Consider the following 9,000-nt stretch of genomic DNA (forward strand, 5'->3'; position numbering starts at 1 on the left):
TCAGCTTTCTTCACAGTCCAACTCTCACATCCATACATGACCACTGGAAAAACCATAGCCTTGACTAGACGGACCTTTGTTAGCAAAGTAATGTCTCTGCTTTTTAATATACTATTTAGGTTGGTCATAACTTTCCTTCCAAGGAGTAAGTGTCTTTTAATTTTATGGCTGCAATCAGCATCTGCAGTGATTTTGGAGCCCAAAAAAATAAAGTCTGACACTGTTTCCACTGTTTTCCCATCTATTTCCCATGAAGTGATGGGACCAGATGCCATGATCATAGGCATTAACAAATTAGTTTGAAGTTTATTATCAGGTCACTACTTCTAGAGAGAGGCAGGCAGAATTGAAAAGTTGGTATAATTGAAAAGTTGGCAGCTTTGCAATCACTCCTCTGGGTTGTTTCCATGTATTCTGGACTTCAAAATTCTAATAAATTAGCCATTATACCAATCCACTGCTAATTTTTCTTCCACGTTACTTTGGTTTTGAATTTGTAAAATTCATCCAAGTTTCTTTTTATTCTCTTAATATTTTAAATTTGAGCAAATTAAGTTATGAAACATTTATTGAGTAGTTATTTGACATCATATTTAAATGATAAAATCGCTACCCTCTGACCTCCCAGAGTTCTCCTTTCCTTTACACCTGAAATTTTGATAAATGTCCATTAGGTGGTAATTCCTTGCTCCAGATGCATAGATCCAGAACATTATGTAGTACATAAATTATAGGAGTATTTTCTCAAAAGTATTTCTCAAAAGTAAGATGTGAATTCCTTGCATCAAATCACCTAAGACCTATTCGCTTGTTAAAACACAGAGTCCTGAGCCCCGACCCTATATTCACCTAGTTGGGGGCCTTAGGTTCAGGATCTCCATTTTTAAAGTTTCCTTCATTTGTGCATGCTCAGTTGCTTCAGTTATGTCCGACTCTCTGCAACTCTATGAGCTGTAAATTGCCAGGCTCCCATGGGATTCTCTAGGCAAGAATACTGAAGGAGGTTGCCATGTCCTTCTCCAGGGGATCTTTCATACCCAAGAATCGAACCTGCGTCTCCTGCATTGCAGGTGGATTCTTTACTACTGAACAACCTGGGAAGCCCTTTCTTGGTAATTCCAGTGCAGATAAGTTTTAAGAATCACTCATTTTGAGAAAAACAGAAATGCAAATAAGAAAATCTAAACATAACTCTTAAAATAGTAAAGGCAATACAGAAAGTGATATGTTGTAGAGAACTTAGAACAACGTCCAATGAACTATTGAACAAAAGTCTATGTTCAGGTTAAGTTCTTTGTCCCACTAGACTTTTGATTATCATTGATTACTGTTCACTTGTAACCTGACTTTTCCTTTTTTCCCTTTAAGCAAAACTCCCCGATTTTCAGTTACTCTTAGAGTGTAGACTAATCCCTTGGCCTCTCCTCACAAGCTACTGGCAGTCTGTCTCATCCTACAGCTTTTACTGGAAACTTTTAGGGCACTGACCTCCTCCTAATATTATCTCATCACCTGGCCAAGATTCAGCCAGTCTCTTTCCCAAGAAAGCCTGGCTTTATTAATCTCATAAGAGTCCCTGGACTATCTTCCCGCTTCTGGTGCTTCGTCACTTTGAAACAGAAAAAGAAATACATAAATAAATAAGGATAAGACCAAGTGTAATTTGCATAAAATTAATAATTTTTTCCAGTAAGGAAAATGTTCTTTTGGCAACAAAATCACACCTTTCCTCCTACCACTGTTTCTTCCAGGAATTATTTTTGCTTAGCTAGATGATTATTCTTCAGCTAAATTAGCAACTACACAAATCCCAACTGTTTTATGTCCTTTTGTACTACTTTGGATATTGAATTTGTAAAAATCAGCCTATCCTCTTTTCTTTCTCTCAGTATTTTAAATTTGCACAAGCTTTAAAGCATTTAGTGAGTAGTTACTTGACAATATCACACAAATACTTTTCAGCCTTCCAGGGCAATATATTAAGCTGATCTGCAAAATGTTTCTCTTTTACTATGTTCAAGACATTTTGTTTTTACTTTGCAATTCTTGATGAAGAAATTATTGTTTGTTTTGTTTCATCTCCAGCTTCTGCCTATTGGGAAAAGAATTTCTAGCAATGATCACCAAGTGTCAATAGAATAAAAATCACTTGAATATTTCATTGGTTGGCTTCTGAGAGGGGCTGGATTGTCATGATGAGATATTACTTGTATAACCTGACCATTAAGGATTATGGTAATACATCAATTGACTGATGAGGCATTCATTCATTTTTTCAATAAACATATATCAAGGATCTATTTTGCTTTGTAGCATTTTAGGTGCTGGAAAAGAAAGATAGATCTGAAATTGGCTTTTCCACGAAAGTAATCACCACAATTTAGGGGAGGATAAACGCAAAACAAAATAGATTATACATATGTATGTGTACTTCTCTCATGTAGATACTTGGTTCCTTGTGTCCTAGGCAATTCAAAATTCCCAAGGGAATGTTGGAGTTTGATCTGACTTTCATCCTATTTCTACAGCCAATTTGAATTGAGTCCTGGAGACTTCTTTTCTCAGCTAAGGAATGCCAACATCTGCCTCTGATTTTGACCTTCTGTGACCCTGGATTAGTTTATTAATTTATTGGTACTCTTGGAAGTAATTCCTCATCACTCCTCTTAACTACCTCAACTTTTTACATCAATTTGAGAGTTTGTGGGAAGTCTCCCAAGAGCTGACACGTTGTCAAATTTTAAGAAACATTTCCAAGAAAAGGGGGTGCAGGTCATACTAAACATTAACAAACATTACTGTGGGCTTTAAATAATGGTGAGCCTAGCATTCATTTGATCTGATGGCACAAAAGAATTCATAGCCACATCTATACAAATGAAAGTAGGAGCTCTTACTTCCAGATTAGCCTTCTTGTGTTCTGGATTGAGGAAGATTTTTTGGTGAAACAGTTGAGAAGAATTATTACATTTTAGTTTAATATTACTTAGATCATTTACATTAAAGTTGGAGCTGCCCTTCTGTGCCGTTAATGGTTAACAGAGCTTTGGGGCCAGGATGTCCTTGTTCCAATCTGGCTCCATCTTTACTCTCTGGGTAATATCAGGCAAATTACTTTTTCTCTTTGAATTTAAGTTTCCTTACCTATAGGACAAGAAAAATAGTAGAACCTGCCTTGAGGGGAATCGTGAAGATTAAATGAATAATTCTTTTAGTATGTGGTAGGTACCCAATGTGTGCAAGCTGTTACGATTATTTGTAGTTCAGGAGCAGTTCACGTTCTGCTTCTATTTTTTCCAGGTTGCATCAATCTGGAGACACATGAAGGTGTCTTTTTAAACTTGAAACATATTGCTATTACTGATCATTACTGTTATTACCGAAACAACCAACCTGCGGTTTAACAAGATTTGGAGTCCCTCTGCTCAGCAGAGTAGCACTTATTGCCCTACAGGGTGCTGTAAAAGTAGGACTGGCCCACGTGCCCAAAGCCTAGCAAAGTTCAGGAGAGAGCTCACAGATCACAGAGAGACACAACATTTTCTATTTTATTTGGTTTCCTAGAAATCTAAGTCCAGTGCCAAACACATGAGTGGTGAGGAAGAGGACAGCTGTGGCTTCAGTCATCACAGTCAGATGGCTTTGTCCCCCGAGCTTCTTTCCATCCCCAGCACCTCCACATGGCAACATGGAATCACTGAGAAATGTGAGTGGGAGCCCATGTATTGCTTAGAGTCAGCGTGGTGCTCTCTAGAGCCTGAGGACTCTTCCTATTTCATTTTTTGACTAGGTAACTTATTCACACACCTCACACATTAAAAAGTATAAATGGGCATAAAGTGGACATTCTCCTTCTTCCTTCCTGCTAGTTCTCACCACCCCCATATGGAAACCTCATTATTTACATATTGTTCAAAACGTTTATCTATCTGCTGCACCAGGTCTTCATTGCAGGCATGCAGGATCTTTAATTTAGTTGCAGATTTAGCATGAGATTTCTTAGTTGCGGCATGTGGGCACAAGTCCCCTGACCAGGGATCAAACCCCAGTCCCCTGCATTGGGAGCTCGGAGTCTTAGTCCCTGGACCACAAGGAAGTCCCTCATTGTTTATTTCTTATTCAACATTTCAGGTGTCCTGCATGGTTAGCATCGCAACACGACTGGCTTCATGGGTGTGGAGTGTGAACGTGCCACTGTCACACAGGGCCCCAGGGTCAGGAGGGCCCTTGCACTTGGTTTAATACTCTGCTCCTGCTCTTTTGAAATTCTCTTTTCTCTTTCTCTGTTTTTAAAATTGGAATGTAATTGCTTCACAATGTTGTGTTAGTTTCTGCCTTACAAGGAAGTTAATCAGTCATATGGATACATATGCCCCCTCCCTCTTGAGCCTGCCTCCCCACACCCCTCATCCCACCCCTCCAGGTCGTCACAGAGACCCGCTGAGCTCCCTGTGCTACACAGCAGCTCCCAACCAGCGATCTGTTTCACACGTGGGAGTGTGTATGTCAGCGCTACTCTCTCAATTCGTCCCACCCTGCTCTTTTCCCGCTGTGTCCACACATCTGTTCTCGATGCCTGCATCTCTATTCCCGCCCTGCAAATAGGTTCATGCGTACCATCTTTTTCTCTTGAAATTCTGAATTTCTGAACCACTTCAATTTCATTTTTCAGTGGGCCCTGCAACTTATAGAACCTCTCCCAGGTGCTAGACATGGTTCCTTACTTTGCTTTTTTTGCTTTTCTTTTCTTTCTTTTTCTGGCCGTGGCACAGCATATGGGATCTTATATCTCTGACTAGGGGCTGAAACTCAGGCCCTCAGTAGTGAAAGTGCAGAGTCTTAACCACTGAACTGCCAGGGAATTCCCAAGATCTTTTCATATTTATACCTAAAGAGCTTCCTTCCTCCTCTTCCTCCTCCACCTCCTCCTTCTTCTCCTTCTTCTTCTGGTTGCCCAGTGATCTATTTGTGAGGATTTTAAAAAGTAGATACGTGGCTACTTTAGGAATCCCTTAGGGATTCCTGTCCCAATTTTCCAGTCCTTTGATGCTTCCAAACTTGGGAGAGAGAAAAAGATTGGCTGAGAGAAATACCAGAAAATCTTCACTCTGGCAAGGTCTCTCACTCGCTTGCATGCTTTTAAAAAAGTGAAGGTGAAAGTATTAGTTGCTCAGTCATGTCTGACTCTTTGTGACCCCATGGACTATAGCTTGCCAGGCTCCTCTGTTCATGGGATTTACCAGGCAAGAATACTGGAGAGGGTAGCCATTCCCTTCTCCAGGGCATCTTCGTGACCCAGGGATTGAACCCGGGTCTCCTGCATTGCAGGCAGATTTTTTACCATCTGAGCCAAAACCCTCAGAAGTAACTCTCATTTCATCAGCTTCCTGACCAGCAATGTCCCCAGTCCCGTAGATTTTCCCCTTCCACCTCCACCCCGTTTTACCTTTCTTCCCTCTGGTTACTGAAATGCTTGACAAGGCATCATCTGGGCTCCATCGGTCACTGCAAACTACTTCTGTCTTTGTCTCTTCTTGTTGTTGTTTAGTTGTTAAGTCATGTCCGACTCTTTTGTGAGCCCATGGACTGTAGTACCATCAGGCTTCTCTGTCCATGGGATTTTCCAGGCAGGAATACTGGAGTGGGCTGCAATTTCCTCCACCAGGGGATCTTCCTGACCCAGGGATTGAACCTGCATCTTCTGCTTTGGCAGGTAGATTCTTTACCATCTGAGCCACCAGGGAAGCCCATCTTTGTCTCTACCTGAAGAAAAATACTTTGGGTTGAAGGCCACAGTGGCCACCAGGGACCCACTTTAAAAACTCCCCTGCCATTCCTTTTGTATTCCTACCAATCATCATTTATGGGTAAATCCATGGTCATGGCTCAACAACTTGGCAGCTTTTGAGAAGACAACTTAGGCCCTTGGTCCTATGGAATCTCCCCACACTGAGAAGGCACCAGTGTAATGTCCTGAGGCTCCTAACTTGTTTTGAAGCAACTAGTACGTCTGTCTCCATTATAGACTTGCTGCATCCCCAAAGACCCCTCTGGGAGTTAGAGATGACTGCTCACTCGTTCAGGAAACAGCCCTGCAGAGTAGGACATCTCCATAGCCTTTCTGAGCAGCTGTCCCATTGGAAAGAACAGAACTTCATATGAAGCCCACATTCCCTGAGAGGCTAGTGCTGGGAGCCTGGTACACAAGCACAGGTCCTGTCTGTCACCCTCCTCTGCCCAAGGCTTGGGTTTAAGGTCATAGATGCACATCGTTGCCTTAGACTTAGCTGTTCTGATAGAAGTAAGTGATGGTGGCCCCCCTACCGAGCCTAGAGAGATGCTGGCAAACGGAAGCACGTGGCTACCATTGAGCCTCTGCCCTTTCAGCAGCTGCATGGTGCACCCACTGGTGTGTACTCGTGCGATGCAGACACACAGAAGTGAACAGGGAGGCAGATGGGTGGGAGAAGGTGCACAGCCTTGTTATGTTCCCGCCTCAGTTCCTCACCAGCGAACCGCAAACATTCAACGGCTTACTGCTCCTTGCTTCAGTCAAGCCCTGCCCTTGACACCTGAAAGGAAGATGAACTACCTGCTAACAATGCACTTTTGGAATCCGATTCCACTACCAGGGAAGCTACCAGGCGCCCCGAGATTCCACCGGGAGAAAACAAGGCTGGGTAATTCCAATTAAACACCATATCGAGTACTTGAGTCTCAGTACACTCTATTTGTTTAGTTTATTTGAATGTTTGATAAGAGAAGTGCTGGGATGGCAAGAAGTAATTAAAATAAGAAAGAATGATCTTAAGAGGGAAAGGGGGAAAATGCTAAGAAGCCGTGGCTGGTTTCTCCCCACACCTGCCAGCAATTAATTAATCACTAATCTGTTCATTATTTCCAACTCTGTTCCTTGGAAAAACAAATAAGGTTATTATTTTTAAATCTCTAATTAAAACATGTTGAAAGGCAATCTATAAAATGGGTTTGGCCAGGGCTAATCACATCTGTAATTAGGTTGGGGAATGCTGAGGTGCAGTCTAGGGTCTTTCTGGAATTGGGGGAATCTTTTTTCCACAAAATGCTGTGCCTTTAAGGTCTGCTTGCTTCATGGCTCACCACGTGCAGCTTCTCATCCCAGGTGTCAGTGGGCAAGGCAGGGTGAGAGCATCAACAGTAGTCTCTTCTGCCTTACTGAAGTGCATGGAAGAGGAGGAGGGTTTGCACGGCACTCATCCTGGGCTGCTGGTTCGAATGCCTGTATTTATAGCGCTGTCAATTGCACTCATCTCACACACTAGTAAAGTAATGCTCAAAATTCTCCAACCCAGGCTTCAGCAATATGTGAACCGTGAACTTCCAGATGTTCAAGCTGGTTTTAGAAAAGGCAGAGGAACCAGAGATCAAATTGCCAACGTCCGATGGATCATTGAAAAAGCAAGAGAATTCCAGAAAAACATCTATTTCTGCTTTATTGAAGCCTTTGACTGTGTGGATCACAATAAACTATGGAACATTCTGAAAGAGATGGGAATACCAGACCACCTGACCTGCCTCTTGAGAAACCTGTATACAGGTCAGGAAGCAACAGTTAGAACTGGACATGGAACAACAGACTGGTTTTAAATAGGAAAAGGAGTAAGTCAAAGCTGTATATTGTCACCCTGCTTATTTAACTTATATGCAGAGTACATCATGAGAAACACTGGGCTGGAGGAAGCACAAGCTGGAATCAAGATTGCCGGGAGAAATATCAATAACCTCAGATATGCAGATGACACCACCCTTATGGCAGAAAGTGAAGAGGAACTCAAAAGCCTCTTGATGAAAGTGAAAGAGGAGAGTGAAAAAGTTGGCTTAAAGCTCAACATTCAGAAAACTAAGATCATGGCATTCGGTCCCATCATATCATGGGAAATAGATGGGGAAACAGTGGAAACAGTGTCAGACTTTATTTTTGGGGGCTTCAAAATCACTGCAGATGGTGATTGCAGCCAAGAAATTAAAAGACACTCCTTGGAAGGAAAGTTATGACCAACCTAGATAGCATATTAAAACGCAGAGATATTACTTTGCTAACAAAGGTCTGTCTAGTCAAGGCTATGGTTTTTCCAGTGGTCATGTATGGATGTGAGAGTTGGACTGTGAAGAAAGCTGATCGCTGAAGAATTGATGCCTTTGAACTGTGGTGTTGGAGAAGACTCTTGAGAGTCCCTTGGACTGCAAGGAGATCAATCCTGGTTGTTCATTGGAAGGACTAATGCTAAAGCTGAAACTCCAATACTTCGGCCAACTCATGCAAAGAGTTGACTCATTGGAAAAGACCCGGATATTGGGAGGGATTGGGGACAGGAGGAGAAGGGGACGACAGAGAATGAGATGGCTGGATGGCATCACCAACTCAATGCACATGAGTTTGGGTGAACTCCGGGAGTTGGTGATGAACAGGGAGGCCTGGCGTGCTGTGATTCATGGGGTCTCAGAGTCGGACACGATTGAGCGACTGAACTGACTGACTGACTGTGCGTGATAAGTAGCTTCATGTCTGACTCTTTGCAACCCTATGGATTGTAGCCTCGCCAGGTTGCTCTTTCCATGGGATTTTCCAGGCATGAATACTGGCGTGGGTTGCCATGCCCTCCGAGGGATCTTCCCCGACACAGGAATCAAACCTGTGTATCCTGCATTGACAGGCGGATTCTTTACCACTAGCGCCACCTGAGAAGCCTCCACAGAAGTGTTATTGAGACATAATTCACATCTTCAAACATTCACCCTGGATTATGCTTTAATCCACTGCAGTGAACTCAGTGCTGTACCTCCGCTTGGGCTGAGGCCGGCTGGACAGAGTTCTGTGTGTTTTGTACATTTCCCTCTACAGCCAAGGCCAGGGTCCATCCCAGAGCCAGCAGCCCACACAGCTGCTTCTCGCCCTGTTTTTCTATCACCTACTCGCCCTTCTCTGCTCTTGGCAGCTGAGCATCTTTCCCCAAAGTGATT

This window comes from Moschus berezovskii, chromosome 2 (assembly GCF_049115385.1).
Source record: "Moschus berezovskii isolate FMDL1 chromosome 2, NW_MosBer_1.0, whole genome shotgun sequence".
In the NCBI taxonomy this organism is placed as follows: domain Eukaryota; kingdom Metazoa; phylum Chordata; class Mammalia; order Artiodactyla; family Moschidae; genus Moschus; species Moschus berezovskii.